This window comes from Corapipo altera, unplaced genomic scaffold, assembly GCF_003945725.1.
Source record: "Corapipo altera isolate COAL_440 unplaced genomic scaffold, ASM394572v1 104, whole genome shotgun sequence".
NCBI classification, from domain to species: domain Eukaryota; kingdom Metazoa; phylum Chordata; class Aves; order Passeriformes; family Pipridae; genus Corapipo; species Corapipo altera.
The window spans coordinates 1,317,265-1,333,896 of record NW_020884920.1 but is presented as its reverse complement, the minus strand read 5'-3'; the positions used below and the strand labels follow the sequence as shown (position 1 = coordinate 1,333,896).

The following is a 16,632-nucleotide window of genomic DNA, read 5'->3' as shown; positions in this document are numbered from 1 at the left end:
TGCTTTTCTCCTGAGCAGACGGAGAGAGCTTGACAACAGCACATGCTCAAGGACCAGTTAGCTTAATATAAATCATAAACTTCTTATGCAGAGAATGACAATAAGCTTTCGAAAGAGCATTTGTATATATAAATATCTTATTACCTGGCACAGAAAGACAGTGGGGCTGAGAGAGACAGAAAATCCACAGGGAAACAGCATATTAGGGTGGGCTTTCTGTTTCCAGTGTGGAGTAAAAGAAAAAAGAGGCTCAGGAGGTCACCTAGCCCTATTCCCCGGCCCCAGGGCGAGATCAGCTAGAACTAAACCATTCTTGACAGACGTTTTTCTAATGTGATCTTCAAAATGTCCTTTCATGATCCCATGGCTACAGCCCCCTCATCCTAGTCCCTGTGTGCTGGCTTTACTCTTCTGCTGATTTCCAGTCTTGCTTTTCCTCCTGGCAAAACCATCACAGTAAGACCTGCTGCAGCTGATCCGTGTGTCTTTCTGAGGGAATACATGTGGTATAGGCACCAGAAAAACTGGCTCCCATTCCTGAAATGAGCATCCCCAAGCCAAGACCTGGCAACGAAGCCTTAAGGCCTTTAGACTGCAGATTCCTCAGCTCAGAAGCCCCTTCTTTACTAAGCACAATTAGTTTATTTTTAATTCATTAAAAACCCAACCAGCCCAGAGCCCTGAAAGTGTATTTTAGGCTTTGCCCTTAAAAACCAACATTGTTACTATAAGACAAAGAAGCAACCTCTAATTCCTCTACAAAGATCAGGGCATTTGTGAAAACATTGTGCAAAAACAGCCCCTTGCTTGAAGCAGCACCAGTGGAAGGCTCCTGCCATCCCCTGCACTAGATGTATATGTATATATATATAAAAGCAGATTTTCACCTGAGCAAAATACCACTCCTGCCTACACAAGCAGATATAATATGAAGGGATGAAAAATAAGGGCAAATAATATGATCCAAGAATATGAAAAAATAATTTTATTCTCCACTAAACTATAAAAATAATAATAAACCCAGAAATTCTCCTCTGTTCTGGGTGCTTTTCTGTTCCTTTCAGTGGTCTGGATTTGGCATTAATATCTCAAAATGCACCCTCTCTATACTGTTGCCTTCACTGACATTGTGCTGACAGTAAAGTCAAGGCATAATCTCACCAATCATCATTTCATTGTCTACCAGCACAGAAGAATAGCTCTTTTTTCATTCACTCTTTTGTGCTTTCAGATGTATAAGACATGAAGAGAATCTTTGATCAGCACAAAAAACGTAAGAGTTTGATCAACCAGGGAAAATTTCCTTCAGCAATTCAGAATATTACTTCCAGCTCTGCCCAGTAAGTAGCTGCCTGTCACCATGGGAAAAGAAAATGGAAAACAAAAATTAGTGTAAGCACATTTGTCAGGATGTCTTCCCTTTCGGCGCGACAGCCAGCGGGTCCCTTCCTGCCCTCAGGAATGTGGGCAAGGAGGTGCGGTCTCTGTGCTGAGTGCTGAGCTCTTAGCCTGGTCAGATCTCAGATTCACAGGTTGTTTGTGTATTATTGTTATTATTATTATTATTATTATTACTATTATTTAGAAGGTGGCTGAAGATAAAGCAAAATGAAATGCTGTTACAAAGCAGGTAAGCCCTACGAAACCAGAGAAATGGGCTCCAGTGCATAGATGTACATAGATACACTTAACATATAATCCAGCACATACAGCAATATCTATCACCACCTGCTGTGGTATGGACATGATGTGACCAGACAAGCAGGATCCTTCTTTATAACATTTGCCTGTATTTCCCCCGCACCCCGCAAACATCGATGAGCCACTACAATGCTATTTTATGCCTTTCTTTAAGGAATCTTCAAGTTTAAGAGGCAGGTGTAGTGTTAGAAAGCATGCAAGACTAAAACACTTGAGGTAAAATGAGTTTTTCCAACATCATGGGGTAGAGGCTGATCTCAGTTATGGAAAAACAGCACCACTGAATGCTGGGGTGAGTGAAATAAAGATGCTTTCCACGACCGCTTTGGAAAGCTGTGTACGGAGCTGCTTCTGTTGTAAGCAATGACACGCACGGCTGATTTTTTGGCTAGCAGTGGGGATTGAAGTGTGTATTTCCAAAATTAGAAGCTCAGGTCTTCATACTCTGATTTAAAGAAGCCTGCCCCTGCACAGGGAGCTCAGTGGGATGTATACAGTCCATACTGGAACGCTGATTGCACAAGAGGCAGCACACAGCACGCGGAAATCATAGGGGTGCAAAGGTGGGAGTCGGGCTGCAAATTCGTCTTTGTCTCCCTCCTTTGGGATGCTGGTGGGAAGAGGGAATGTAGGACGGAGAAGAGATGAACACTGATGCCACAGTGGCTAAGTGGTAGTGCTTGTTGGCTAGAAATGTTTTTCTACCATCCAGAACAAGCAGGGCTTGTACAGAAAAACAAATGAGTCACGGTATGAAAAGAAAGGCAAGGTCTGGGAAGCTCCTGTCACCAATTTACTTTGCAGATTAAAAAATTCTTGACCCAGAAATAAGGTTTGGTTCATCTATGAGATAGAAACCTGACTTGACATACAGGAATGGAAAGATTAAAAGGTACTTGACAGCACAACAAAAGAGTTCCCAGTGCCAATGTTAACATGGTCAATGCTGTTGTCACAGCAGGGAGAAAAAAGCCTCACAGAAATTAAATAAGCAGGAGACATCATTAATGAGGTGCTGCAATGATATTTTGAGCCTTTCTTTAAGATATCTTCATTAAGAAATTATATCACTATGAGTATTTTCTGCCCCTATATGGCCTAGATTCTTTTGTGCTCTTAAGCAAGCGGTGTGAGCATTTTTGCCATGCCAAGCCCATGATATCTGTCATCTTTCCCCTTGATATATCCCTCTGAGGCTCCACTGTACATTGTCTGCTCGCCACAAATTGCAAACATGAAAAATGATACAGCTGCAAAAACTATTTTTGAAAAACTGTCAGAGGAGGCAGAGCTCTGTGTGAGCCCAGTTACCTGCAGCCTCCTTCTGGAAAAAGACTGCAGAGTATTTTCTACAGAGGTTTTCCAATATATAATGTTTCTAGAGGTCTGAGAGCGCAGCAGGAAAAATATGTGTAAAATTAGAAGTCTGAAGCATTTCTTCAGCCTCGAGAATGTTATTTAATATGTCTGGGGTCATTAAGGGTAGGGATTTAACGGAACAATAACATTAAACATATTAGAAGCATAGCAGAGCTCAAATTTCTCTCAGCTTTTTGGATTTTTTTTCTTTTCACTGCACGTGATGTATGTGCCATTGAAATTCCAGGGTTCACAATAGGTTTCAGCTCAAAATAGGTTGGAAAAAATAATTACTGAGAGTCTGATGTATTGATATGTAATTTATTCCTTTTTATTCATGAGTTTCCTTGTTATCATGATGGGAACCACGAATGCTAGTAAGCCTGTCCTCAAAATTTCCCAGGAAGCAGGAAAATATTAGCCCCGTTTTTCAGCAAAAGCTGCAAAACATGGAGCTATTAAGGATTCAGCTCTGCCCTAAGCAAAGCACTCGAGCCTCATTAAGCACATGCTTAACTTTGGGCACACATATACCCAGTGAACTATGTGTGTCCTTGACAGTCAAGCATAGACTTTAATACTTCCTCGGAGCTGTTTTGTGCTCAGCACTTTGCAAGAACAAGCCAGTGATCAGCAGCAGATCCCTGTAGCAGCTCTGGCCGCTCCCCCATCCACTTCCATACTCAGAGCTGTTTTTTCTTCTTCTTCCTTCCAACTACAACAACAACTTCTTTGGGAAAATAATGTGCTATTCTGCCAAAAGTACAAGTCAGTTTGGCCATGGGCTTTGGTAGATCCCAGATGTCACCTTTCAGGTTGACACTGTGGTGGCCTAGGTGTGCTCAAGACTCCTTACACGTGAAATAAGACTCAAATCCTGGCTTTCAGTGTGTCTGCTGCCCCACACGGGCAAATACAAATAGATCTAGAAAAGCTCAGACAACTTTTATGAGCTCTTGTGTTGCAGAAATGCCATTTGAGCTGTGCCAGGCAGAGGAATGGGCTGAGGGGCCACAGGCAGAACATATGAGCAACTTGTATGAGCAGTATGTACAGACCCAACATTCTCATCTCCAGACCAAGAGGAAGAAGTTGTTTGGACTTAATACTGACACAACCAGAATCACCACAGTGTTTGCACTCTGTATTCAGCACATTTGGTCCAGGCTTCCTCTTTCAATTTGTAGTTCAGAGGTTGAATTTCTGCCCTCTCTCTTTCTTTCTCTCTCTCTCTTCCTCATGAAGTGTTTGCAGTTCTTAAGATTGTATAATAGGAATAAAACCTATGGCTTGAAAGAATAAATAAAAGGATGCTCAGGCTTCAGCTAAAGAAGTGAAAAATCCTTTGAGATTTCACAGTTTTGTGTCAAGGGTGTCCTATATATCTACATGTGTATAGAGGAGCTCCACTTTACCAAGGACCCCAAAGGAGTAACCATGCAGACCTCGGGTATGCTCCCTTCTCCCTTCCCACCTGCCTGTGCAGAAATTCAAACACTTTTGGCTTTTAATTTACAGTTCACCATTCAAGAGCTACTGAACCACACTGAGTTAAGTGCCCAAGATTATGCAGATAAATAACTACCATCAAAATCATTAACAGGACAGAACCTACATGGTGTGTGGACCAACACATATAAAAAGAACATGAAATTCTCATTTGTACAGAGAGCTGCTTTACCAGCTATGGATCTCAAAGTCTCAGTACAAAATGAGAAGCAGGGGATCAGAACAGCCAAGCATGTTGTGCAACCTCCTCCTGCAAACCCCAGATCTTCTGAGTGCCAGCAGAGAGCTCAGCTCCAGCCCCTACACATCCTTTCCAGCAGAGTGCCCCACACAGAGGGGGCAGAGGATGTGCTGGTGCCCAGTCCTGCTGGTCAGAGGGGACATTCGCCCAGAGAACTGCAAGTTTTGCTTTTCAAGCTTGTTTCAATCCCAAATCCTGAGAATCTTCCATAATCATGCCACTGAGGACAGCAGGCATGCGGTTACTGCGAGATAATGGCTCCCCAGGGCTGAGTGTTTCTAATTCCTCGGAGGTGTGATTTCCCAGTAAAGCACATGCATCCCTGAACTCTTCTCCCCGCTACCATTAACATTCCTTAACTTGTGGCAAAGGGCGATGTGCCTCTCTGAGCTGGAAAGGAGGTGTAATTGCTTGCTTCAGACTACTTCGTGGTCACAAAAGAAGTGGGAATTGCTTTGATATGGTGTGGTATTTCATTGCCCTAATAAAGCAAACTATGCAACCTCTCTCTTTCCTTATTTTAACTCCTGTCTCGTTATTACTCCTGTCAGCAAACATGATCTCCATGAAGAGTGCCTAACTTCTTCTTTGCCCTAAGCTGGTTCTGCAGTTCATGGGTGACCCTCCATTTTTTTAATGTGTTTTCTTCCCAGCCAGAATTTTGCCTAAACAAGGAATACGGAGCAGCACTTTGTCACTTGCCATTCCTGGGCTGTGCTCTGGCACTGGCTCCATTCCACTTCAAAACCCTGCAGCTGATCATGCACCTCTGAGCCTGATTTCCCCTGACTGAGGAGTCTCCCACCTGGGTTATTTCCATCTGCAGAGGGTTACATGTTTGGGAATGTGCTGACATCGCCACTTTAAGCATTTCTCAGGTAGTTACTTACTGGAGGAGGCTGCCAAAGTGACTTAGATCCAAATACTCCTGAGTGCTCCTGAACTTCTCAAGTACTTGGGAACTGCATTCCTCAGCCTAGGTCAAAGGCTGCCTTAACTTCTCAAGAAGAACAAACCCATGGAACATCTCGGTACTAACCCAAATCTTCACTCCCTGGCTAAATTTGACTCAGTTAACTGTATCTTCCTCAGCCTTGGTTGATCATTTATTCCATGAGGAAGAGTGTACTGGGTTGGGTGCTCTTTTTTTGTAGCCATTTCATAAAATAATTGTGCTGTTTTACAAAACTATAAGAAATTTACTTTCTCTCTAAACTTCTCCTCTTCCAGGCTGGAAACCCCCACCACTAATCTGTGCTTTATATTAAGGACACCACATGAGTAACAAATTACCTTGGAAATTACACATCAGAGTCCTCTAAGCTTGCAACTGTCTGGATAAAGGATGGGTTAATGCTCTGCAGTCTACTGGGTTACTCCCAGGGGAAAATCAAGCCATTTTAGCATCTCTTCTCTGTCTCCTCTGAGAAGGAGGATTTTAACCTCCTGGCCTCCACACGGGCCCTGCTGCTGGAGGCTGCAAATATAGTCCCTGCTCACCACAGAGCATCATCCCTCTCCTCCTTTAATTCTAGTTATAGACAAAGAATTTCAGGGAAAAAAAATGGAGGTGCGGGTTTTGAGGAGCATCACTTAAAACAACAGTGGATGCAGGATTTCAAAAAGGCTCAGTATCGGCATAACCTGCTCCACTTAAAAAAAAAAAAAAAGAAGACATACTGAAATCTCTGAAAAATATCCCATATGAAAAAATCAAGAGCAGAAGGATGTTAGGGGAAGTGCTCTGATACACTACAAGGGAAGGAAGGCTCTGGCTGGCTCGGCTGCTCAGGGCAATCGCTGTTTTATATAAACATCTCCCATCAAGCGCAGTGCGTTCCGTGAACTCCCACACTCGAGGTGCAGAGGAATATTCACGCTTGGTGGATCACAGAAACACATCCACTCAGAGCTGGAGTGAAGATAAAGAAGGGAATCTGTGTGTGTGTGTCTCAGTGTGTGCCTGTGTACAGGAACACTGAGGGGAGCGCTTTACTCTGGTGAGGCTGTGCTCAGTTCCTGCTCCATGCAAAACAGGTGTTCTCCCCTTCCCCACACTCAGACATTAGTTTCAGCTAATTTAAATTTTAAAGTCTACCTATGCTGAGGTTGCTTGGTAAGATAAGGGGAGATTTGAATAAAGTGTGCGATAAAAGTGTGTTCAGTAAAAGCAGAGCTCAGAAAAAACAACACATGAAAAAAGAGGCAAGAGTAGAGGGCAAGAGAAGGGAGGAAAATTCTGCAAAAGATGTGCAGTAAAAGCTTTAGTGAAATGACATTATTGCCAGATTCTTTTTCTTTTTTTTTTATGGAGCTGATTTATGACATGCAGCTGCTTTTCTCTAATAGTGCATGTCTGGTTACCTCTTCTCGAATTTTTAACTGCATTTAAATGTCTACAAAATGTGACGCTTATCTACTGTATGTACAGTGTGATAGCTATGTGTGTGCACAGCCCACAGGAGTTCGGTTTCAAAGACAGAACTATGTTTTTCCTAAAGCCAAGGACATTTGTATTTCAATTTTCCTACCTTTTTATATGAGCTGCGAGGATGAATATATGGTGGACAAAAGTGATCACATAATTTAATCATTTGACTTCATCATCCCATTCCTTCAACTTACTGCTTTCCTCTGGGTGTGATCCAACTTTCTTTCTACACAGTGAAAGGTCTCCCATGAGTTCAAGGTGAACGGCTCAGGAAAGACAGAACCAGTTCATAATCTGGGACTTCACCTGCCCATACTCAAATTTAAAGGTCAGCGAAGTCATGGGAAAAGCCTCCCACTGACTCCAGAGGATTGTGGAACAGATGCAGACTAAATCAAACAACTAAATGAGCCATCTGTGACAGCAAACACCCTGTCCTTGTCCAGGTGTGGATGAGGGGGACAGAAGACATAACCTCTGCTTTTAGTGTTTAGTTTAAATGTGTCCATGGTATCTTCCACAGCTCTTGCTAATATAAAGATCATCAAGATGTAGGATTAAGCAAGAGCAGGAGTAGAAGAATCTTAAATTAATATTGGAATTTCAACTCTGTTCACAGCACACTGTGTGTCTGACATTTTCAGGACTGAGATCCTGAATAACAAAGAATATACAAACCATCTTCCTTTGTTTCATTACAGGTCCCTCGAGTTCCCTCCTTAAGCAATCTCTGGTAGGCTGCTATTACCAAATACCTGAGTAAATTCCAGTAAAGCTGAGTGAAGATCTTAATTTTATCCCAAATACTGGTAAGAATTAAACCTGCCTTTTTTTTTTTCCTGAGAACTGTTTTCCATGCAGCTCACGGACAATGATTGTATTGACAGAACTTCTTGACAGCAATATGAATGTCAAGAAAGTATTACAGAATTAGTTACAGACAGCCAGAGTACTTTGTGACTGAACTGGCTTATTGGTAGAAGAGGAAGCCAAAGGAAACAAAATAATGTGGGTTCACTGTTTGCCTTCAGGAAAATGTCTAAAATGACCCAAAGGTGCAAAGCAGGATTAAATGTGACATTCCATTTTCTACACATATACAGATCTTTTTAGTCACCTCTTTGGTTTCCAGCTTCACATACACTGGTGTTGCACTGACACATGGACCCCGTTCTCCAAATCAGGGATTTCACCTACACAGCTACTGTGCAGTCTGAGAGCATGAGATGGAGTGCCCCAGGAGTGTCAGGACATCACCACCTCCAGCTCCCACCACCTGGCTCTGGCAGGGAGCAGAGGACAGAGCAGTGGGGACACTGAAAACAACAAAAAACCCCCACCCTTCCATAAAGTCCTATAGAAATTAAACACTCAGCTGTTCTGAAACTTTTTCACCCAGAGGAGAAAATAAGAGGACAAATGAAGTGAAATCGAGTCTTTTAGGTCATTTTTTCCAGATACACCTTTTCTTTCCACAACATACAGTCAGTCCTTAAACTACATCCTAAATCCGATTGCCTTTGCATCAGACCAGTAAGCACTCTGGTCAAATAGATCTATTTTTGATATGACCTTAATAGTTAAATCCTCCCATTAGGTACGTGCAAACAGCTCCTGCAGACATAGCAAGACTTCCCCTGCATCTTGCAGTGCTGTTTTCACAAATGATTAATATTCAGTTCTGCAAGTTTAATGAAGACATTGTTTCCACTTATCTACAGGTCAGATGGCAATTGCAAAACAACTTACTTGTTAGATGGCTGTAGATTGCCTGCGGATATGTCTGATTATTTATGCATAATATGCATTTGCAGGCAGATGACCATGTTAAATTATATGCCTTTGCCTTATTATTTCATGAGTTTTAATGGTTTTCCATTCTTTGTTTATAGGTAAGAAAGAATAATCACTCATGCCAATGATGTTTTATACCTGTGTTCTACGCCTGCATCTTTAAAGTTATTAAAACTTCTTTCTAAAGGCATATCCAAGACCAATGGCCTGAAATTTTTGATTTTTATGACAACAAAGATGAGAAAGAAGATTGAGGCCTTTTTTTTTCCCCAAAGATAGCAGGATTTTATTTTATTGTTTAACTATTCTGAGATCCAGCCAAAACTTTTCACACACGAGCCTCGTGCCCAGCTGAATTCCCTCCTGCACAAAGCCCCTTTGTACCAGTTACACCTAACTCCAACCCTGAAAACTAATTTCTTTCAACACCACTGGCCAAACACATGCATTCCACCGGGGTACCACCTTTGAGGGATGGGAAAACCTAACCTGGGTTGCCAGAGAGCAGACATGGTCCACTTCCAGACCAGAGTTTGTGGCTCCAAATTGGCAAAGCCCGTCTGAGTGCACTGCAAACAGATGGGAGGGAAGGAGGAAAGGCACAAAGACCTACAAAGCTGCTTTCTGGGAGCTTAAAGTCTGTCTCTGAGCTGAGACTCATTGACCCACAATTAGACAGGCAGCCCTGCCTTTGGCATTCAGCTTCTCCTCCAGGGACACGTGGGGACACTGAGCGTGGGGACACTGAGATTTGAGATCCAGCAAGAAAGGTCTGTGAATTGCAGGAGAATTTTCTTGCTTCTTCATAAATGCAACTACTACTCTAACGTTATTTAACTAAAAATAACCAAGTCAGTTCTAGCTCCAAATGTGATCAGCCCATAAATAGTTGGATAAACTCCTTCCAGGCACATCATGTACTTGATTTCCATTTCCAACACGCACTAAAGCTCTGCTTATGCATAAGTAATGCCTACGAGTGGTAGATGGTAGATTTGCCTTCTTAAACATACAAACCACTCTCACCTTACTGAGCAAAGGGACATGATGGTGCTTTTCCACACCCTGTGATCTCTGCTGTCTGAACACTGCAAGAGCCACTGCTATTTTTGTAGAGGGGAGTTTTTAACACCTGAATTGCAGATTTCAAAGAGCAACATGTGCTCACAGACAAAAGCGAGTCCGTGGGGAATTTGTGGGGACCTTGTATTTCCAAAACTGCTTAAAAGAAGTCTCATTTTCATCATGCTTATCAACTGTGGGTGTTTGGAGCGGCAGGGGAGGCTCCAGAGCTCTTAATTTCCCTTCACCTTATTTTGCACTTCCAAGTCCTAACCCTGGGTTGCAAATTCAGAGCCACTTTGATGGATCACAGTGTGGCTGCCATGATGTTAAGTTAAACAACAGTCTCATTCCACGCTATAATTACTGCAAACAATTTCATAGTCTAAGGGGTGCTTTGCAAGGTTATGTATTTGCTAATGCTGCTTCTGTCACTGTTCATCACATGAATATTTTCTTTACCTGCTGTGTCTGTGTGTGCCTGAAAGAACCGTGGCATTTTTAATGGCATAATTTCCTGGGATGAACTGCAAATCAGCACAGCATGGTTTGCATTATTTATATGCTGAGTCCTACAAATGGCAGGGAAAACACTGTAGATTTCCTGGAAATAAATATATTCATTATCCTGAAACCTTGTGCACAGTAGATGGTATGTCAGTAAAAGAATTTAATTACTACCTCAAAAGCATTTTCATTTTGCTAGATTTGTAACAAAAATAGAATGTCTAGACATATTTTAATCCAAAGACAAAGGACTCCTTACCCACCCAAAAATATCCCATGTCGATAAATGTAGAAACATGACCTACTGTTGCTGCTAATCAGGAGAAAATTCTTAGCATTTTTACAGCATGAAATAAATTGTAGATTGAGCCAACTGGGAATACTAATGACAGAAGCTATAAAATATTTTGTAACATCAATTATGACTAAAGGAAAAGGACTTGCACCATAGATCAGCAGAATATTTTGCAGCCGTGCTTCATTTAAGACCACGATTCCTGAACATGATTTGGGAGTTGATTTGCCAAGAATAATGTTCAGGAATATATAATTGGCAGCTATGCAATTGTGGTGCTTCTGCAATTCAGTTTTAGCTGCAGAATTAGCTTCGATGGGAGGGCGCAGATCTATGGAACCCACCTGACAAACCAGACTCCAGGGGAGTTCTACAGATCATATTGGAATCAATAATAAAGAATCTGATTTTGGTTAAGCCTTAAAATGGTTATATTAAATCCAGAACTAAAAAGTGATCTGAGAACTAACAAACCCCTCTTTTTAAAACTCAGATTTGTTTTCACATGTTCCTTATTGTTATGCACAGACTACCTCCCTGACCACACTTCATAGGCAGATTCCAAGGAAATGCCTATTTCTTCTGCCTTTTGACATGCAGGATTTATCAGAGGAGGCCACTATTTTCTGCTCTACATGTCATATATTTCAGAACATCATTGTAACTTCATCACCTTGTCTTTAAAAACCTGCTTATAAGGATCCTTCCATCCTGATGGAATTGCCATTTTACAGAGACAATACACTGAACCGGGGACTGAGACAAGGAGAAAAGTTACATGGAAAAAAGTAAAAGCCAAATTTATATTTTCTTCCATTCTCTCTTCTCCTTGATACAAAAATCATTTCCTTGCCCCAAAATAAACCAACCAGTAGATTCTGAATCAACATATTTTGAAAGCACCTGTTTCCCTCCCTGTGCAGAATACATTTCCAGTATCTATACACCACAGGAAAATAATTTCCCACCCAGATACTGCTTTTATTCTTCAGACCACACTTGCTGCAGCTCCCCATTAAAGACAGACAATATTTGGTCACAAGGTGGTTAAATTAAATCTCTCCTCAACACAGAGGAGTTATCCATGTTCAGCCTACAATGTTCCAGCCAAATAATGCTTTGCTAATGATGTCTGCAGTTAGATGACAAATCAGGCTATTTAAATTGCTTCGGCACATACATCCTTTACAGGCAGGGTATCCAGGTAACCATCCTAGCATGGCTTCAAGGTGGGAGGGAGAAAGCAAGAGCTAATTTCTTCAGCTAGGTGGAAAATTAATCCTGAAGAGATTTGTCTGGTTTGCTATGATCAATTTGAAGAAAAAAATAATGATTATTTAAAAAGGTTTTTTAAAATATGTAGTTAGGTAAGAGAGGACAAAATCATTGTCTTTCAAAAATATGGTAACTTTTAGTTCTATTTCTGAAAATAATTAAAAATATTTAAAAGCCCTCAATAGGAACATTTTCTGTACTTTAGTACAGGTTAGTATCAACATGCTTCAAATGACAGGAATTTCAGATGCTGCAACCAAACACCTTTTCGTAAGTTTAACGCTAACTAAAATTTAGAACAATAGATTGTCTTGCTTGTTTTTTTCTCTTCCCCTAAAAAAAAGCTCAGTAATACTTTTAATACTTGGTTAAGGAAATGTCATTGTTGAGCAGCATTAGATGCTGTTATGGCTCCACTTGAGAGATGTCTGTTCATGTCCTTGAGTGCCTTTGAGAAGGTTTTGCTGCATTGGTGATGTTGGTTCAGTTGGAGATGGGGGATAGGGCACCTTTTTCGTGGTCTGGCCTGGGCTGAGGCTTGTTCAGGGTTTCAACACGAGCTTCTCTGTCAAGAAGCCACATGGAGAGGCAGGAGATGGGACATGCTTCCAGTCCCCCCTGTGGCTTCCAGTCTGGGGGTCCTGAATATCTTTTCTGTGATTCCTCCCTTGGACCTCCTAAATATTTTAGGTAGGGTTAGGGGATTCCTCCAGCTGAGATAAAATGCTGAGATAAGATGAGAGAGCAGATTTTATTTCCTCTGCAGGCCAGCAGGGCTGCAGTATTTGACCCCACACATGATAAAGGGGTGGGGAAGGGAAGGGACTCTCACAGCCTGCACCATCCCTGAGTGGCTCAGCCATGGATTCTGCTTTGACACCTGCCAGCTGTACAGGCATTTGCCATTTGCCAAGACAGTGGAACTACTCACGCCCCTGTGCTGTTCCTGCTGTGGTGCAGACCATTTTTTAAAGTATGCATTAGATCTATGAAATGGGAAAATACAAACATCTTCTGATATTCCCTTTCCTTGAAAACTATTTTGGAAATTATGACTCATTTACTTCTTTTCCAAACAGGAGAGGTAATATTTTCCAGCACTCCCTGAGGATGCATTTAACTAAAAGCTAAGCCAGATGTAGAAACTTCTGCAGAGGTTTTCATTCCTTTCATAAAAAAAAAAACAAACCCAAACCAACAAAACTGTAAAGTAAGAGTTAAAGTATTACTGGGTTTTAAAGCACTGTTGGTCTTTTGATTACCCTCAAAATCAGATCAGATCACAGAGAAAACACAGCATATGACCAACTAGAGAAGGTCACATTGCAAAAGAATGCAGGTGGTCTCATTTTTTAACAGCAAACGCCATAGAAGCACAAATCTTCCAGCCACCAAAGAGACTCTCCTGGTCTGACAATTGCCACATATAATATCTGATGAACTCTGATGTCTCACTGCTCAAGGATAAAAACCCAGCATGCAGGGGCTGTAGGAACATCTACACAGTCAGAGGGAAAAATCTTGTATTATTACAGCAACCACTTATTTTATTCACCAGAATTAAAACCTCTTTGCAGACAAAAGTGGGGATTTTTTTTTCATCCCACAAAGCAATTTTAGATTTCTATGGAATCATTCAAAAGCAATTAAAATCCTGCTTCTGTTGATGGATTTGTATTCCTTGCTTGCAGTGATGTCAGGCTTTGAAATTCAGGGCTGTTGAGTGTAATTCTGTGGGGCTCTGGAGTCACTGCTGAGTGCCAGAAAATACCTTCTGTAAGTTCACATATATTAAATGGCTTTGGTAACACCAAAATAGTTTTGCAGACATGTAGCTTTTAAAATCTAGAAGATATTGCAATAAAGAATTGGTGCAATATCTGGTGATTCAATACACTTTTTAGGGGAAGAGAGAGATGAGGGAATCCAATAATCTAATAACAGTAAAGAAGGACCTGGAAGCTTTTCCAAATTGTTGTACTGAAAGGGTGAGAGGGAAAATTAAAAAAAAAAAAAAAAGGGAACAAAATCCTTCACAAACAAGCAAGTAAACAACCCAAACCCAGCATCTACATAAAAATGATTCATAGTCCTCATCCATTTAAAGGTCTGTGTTATTTAAACAAGTAAGTGAGCCTCCAATACAAGTGTTTGTTTTGGCTTAGTTTTATAAAACAAAGGAAATTGTTGTTAAAAATGTAATTCAGATGTCAGCAGCAGGAGGTTGTTCCCAATTGCAGAGACACAAAATGGCAGGATTAATACTTCTGGGCCTGGAATTGCATCGGAGGGATGAGCACTGATATACAACCCTGAATAAAAGGAGCAAGCCATGCCAAACATAATGGGGTTTCGGGCACCTCCTGCAATACAGGTACTATTCTGATCCTTGAAAAGGTCTTTCTCCTGCCAAAGGATGCATCACATAATGGGAAAAGTATAGGGTCAGCAATATTGGATACATAACCTTGCCAAAACATCAGAAAAACACTGATCAGTGATTATGGCTGTTGGGTTATCAGCACCAGAGATACTGAGACTGGCATCATGCCAAGAGTCTGGTGTTTGTGGGTAAACAGGGCAATTTCTGTCCTTAGGCCACATTTAGGCTACGGAATTGCTGCATTGTTGCTCTTTGAAAGGGAAATGCAGATAAAAATAGCTAAATAAAGCTATAATCACGCTGTTGCCTGACACAGGAGATTGTTAGTGGTCACTAGGCAGAACTGGCAGAAGGTGTGGACTGGCTCAAAAATTATGAGATCCATGGACACCAGCAAAGCCCAGCTGAAGTCAGCATGACAAGAATTGTCCCTTATGCTGCTGTTGCAGGTGCAGCTCAGCCCTTAGCAAAGTTTGGGGTGTGGAGTGCTGCTGGAAAGGAGGGAATCACAATGGAGCTAACCAGGAGAGGCAAGACTGGTTTAATGTCCTAATGCTGGGCTTCTGTAGCACAACCAGTCTGAAGGGAGGGATGGGACCATCCACACACAGAATGAGCATTATATCACAAACAGATCCTGTGTCTTCACAGCATCACACCCTGCACAGCAGGGAACAAGGCAGGCTGAAAGGCAACAACCAATTTTTTTTTCTTCTTCATTTTTCTCTTCCCCTAAACTCAGAGTAATAGATACAAATAGTTGCTCTCCTGCAAATTATGTTTGAACTGAGGCTCACAGGAAATGAAGGCAGTTGAGGGGAGGCTGTAAAAGGCTGTTCATTAGCCCTGCCTTCTTTATGAGCTTCTTCTTTCCCAAAGCCATATGGGTTTGGGAGTGCAGCAGAACAGGGGACTCGTGTTCAAAGAAATGACAGGATCCAGGCCTGTAAGGAATTCCTCCCCCATCCCTTCAGATTATGGGGTTAATTAATAACAGTTAATTAATGATGTGTCAATCATCATGCAATGCATGCCTGTGTGAGGAAAGCTGCCCCTCAGTGTGATAAGCATTAAGGCTTTCCCTGGAGAAAGCCCCTGTGACAATTCCTGTGAAGCCTCAAGGAGGATGTTTTAATCCTTTTATCTCAGTATTCACTTCTGGTGAGAGCCAGCCTCTCACAGGAAACCACCTAGCAGAGGTGGTTAAAAAAATAATTGCTGTGCTGTTGTTGTCAAGGTGAGTCTCTGGAGGACACAGGACAGTGCCAGGTGCCAGCTGTCCCCAGTGGGGAGCTCGGGCTGAAAGCATCTCAAAAACCACCTGGTCGTGGGTGATGGAGTAGCAGTCACGGGTGGAATGTGAGGGGTATCATCTCTGCTGTGAAACACCCCGTGCCCAAGCCAGACACCCCAGCACTGTGCCTGCTCTTCCCATGGTAACTTCAGGAGGAACGGGCATTTGGACACAAGCACCGAGGAGCTCTGCTCTCACTCCCTCTGCCAGCTGAGCATCCCAGGCTCTTGGCTGCCAGGACACTCAGCCCATCTGCTCTCATGGCACGGTGCCCGCTCACAAGTTGTCAGACAATTTCACGGGTGCCAAAAGAACCTGGATTTGAATAGGTGGCCTGGATACGCTGCAAAATCCATCTCTTCTGCATGGCCTCGCTGATTGCTAACGGAGCAGGGCCTGGCTGTGCTCACACCGCCTGGAGCCGTGGGCTCCTGTTGGGCTGGCACTGCCCCTCCCATGCCTCAGCATGAAAGCAGAGGCTGTGCCATGCTTCAGGCGAAGCATTAGTGCCCTGAGTGCTGCTGCAGCACAGAAAAAGCAGCTTCCGTACCAAAATATCCAGTGTATGCCAAGATGACTTCAAGGCACCATCAGCAACACAAAAGCCTGACTCTGGGAAGCAAAGGCACGAGTGGAGCAGAAACCCCCGTGGCTCCCCACAGGCAGTGACAAGTAGGTCAGGTAGAGCAAAAAAGGGCATGTTTTGGGCTAAAATCCCAGTTACCCAGCTCTCGTACCTGGCCTCCTGAGAGACTGCAAAAAAAAGATGGTTTCAACTTGG

The 16,632-nt window shown here is 42.4% G+C and overlaps 1 protein-coding gene across 1 annotated transcript in view; it reads right to left on the bottom strand.

The window, feature by feature from the left end:
• Window positions 1-16,632, bottom strand: part of FAM20C (FAM20C, golgi associated secretory pathway kinase) — a 63,131-nt gene that overhangs the window by 20,490 nt on the left and 26,009 nt on the right. The gene's annotated exons all lie outside the window — the stretch shown is intronic.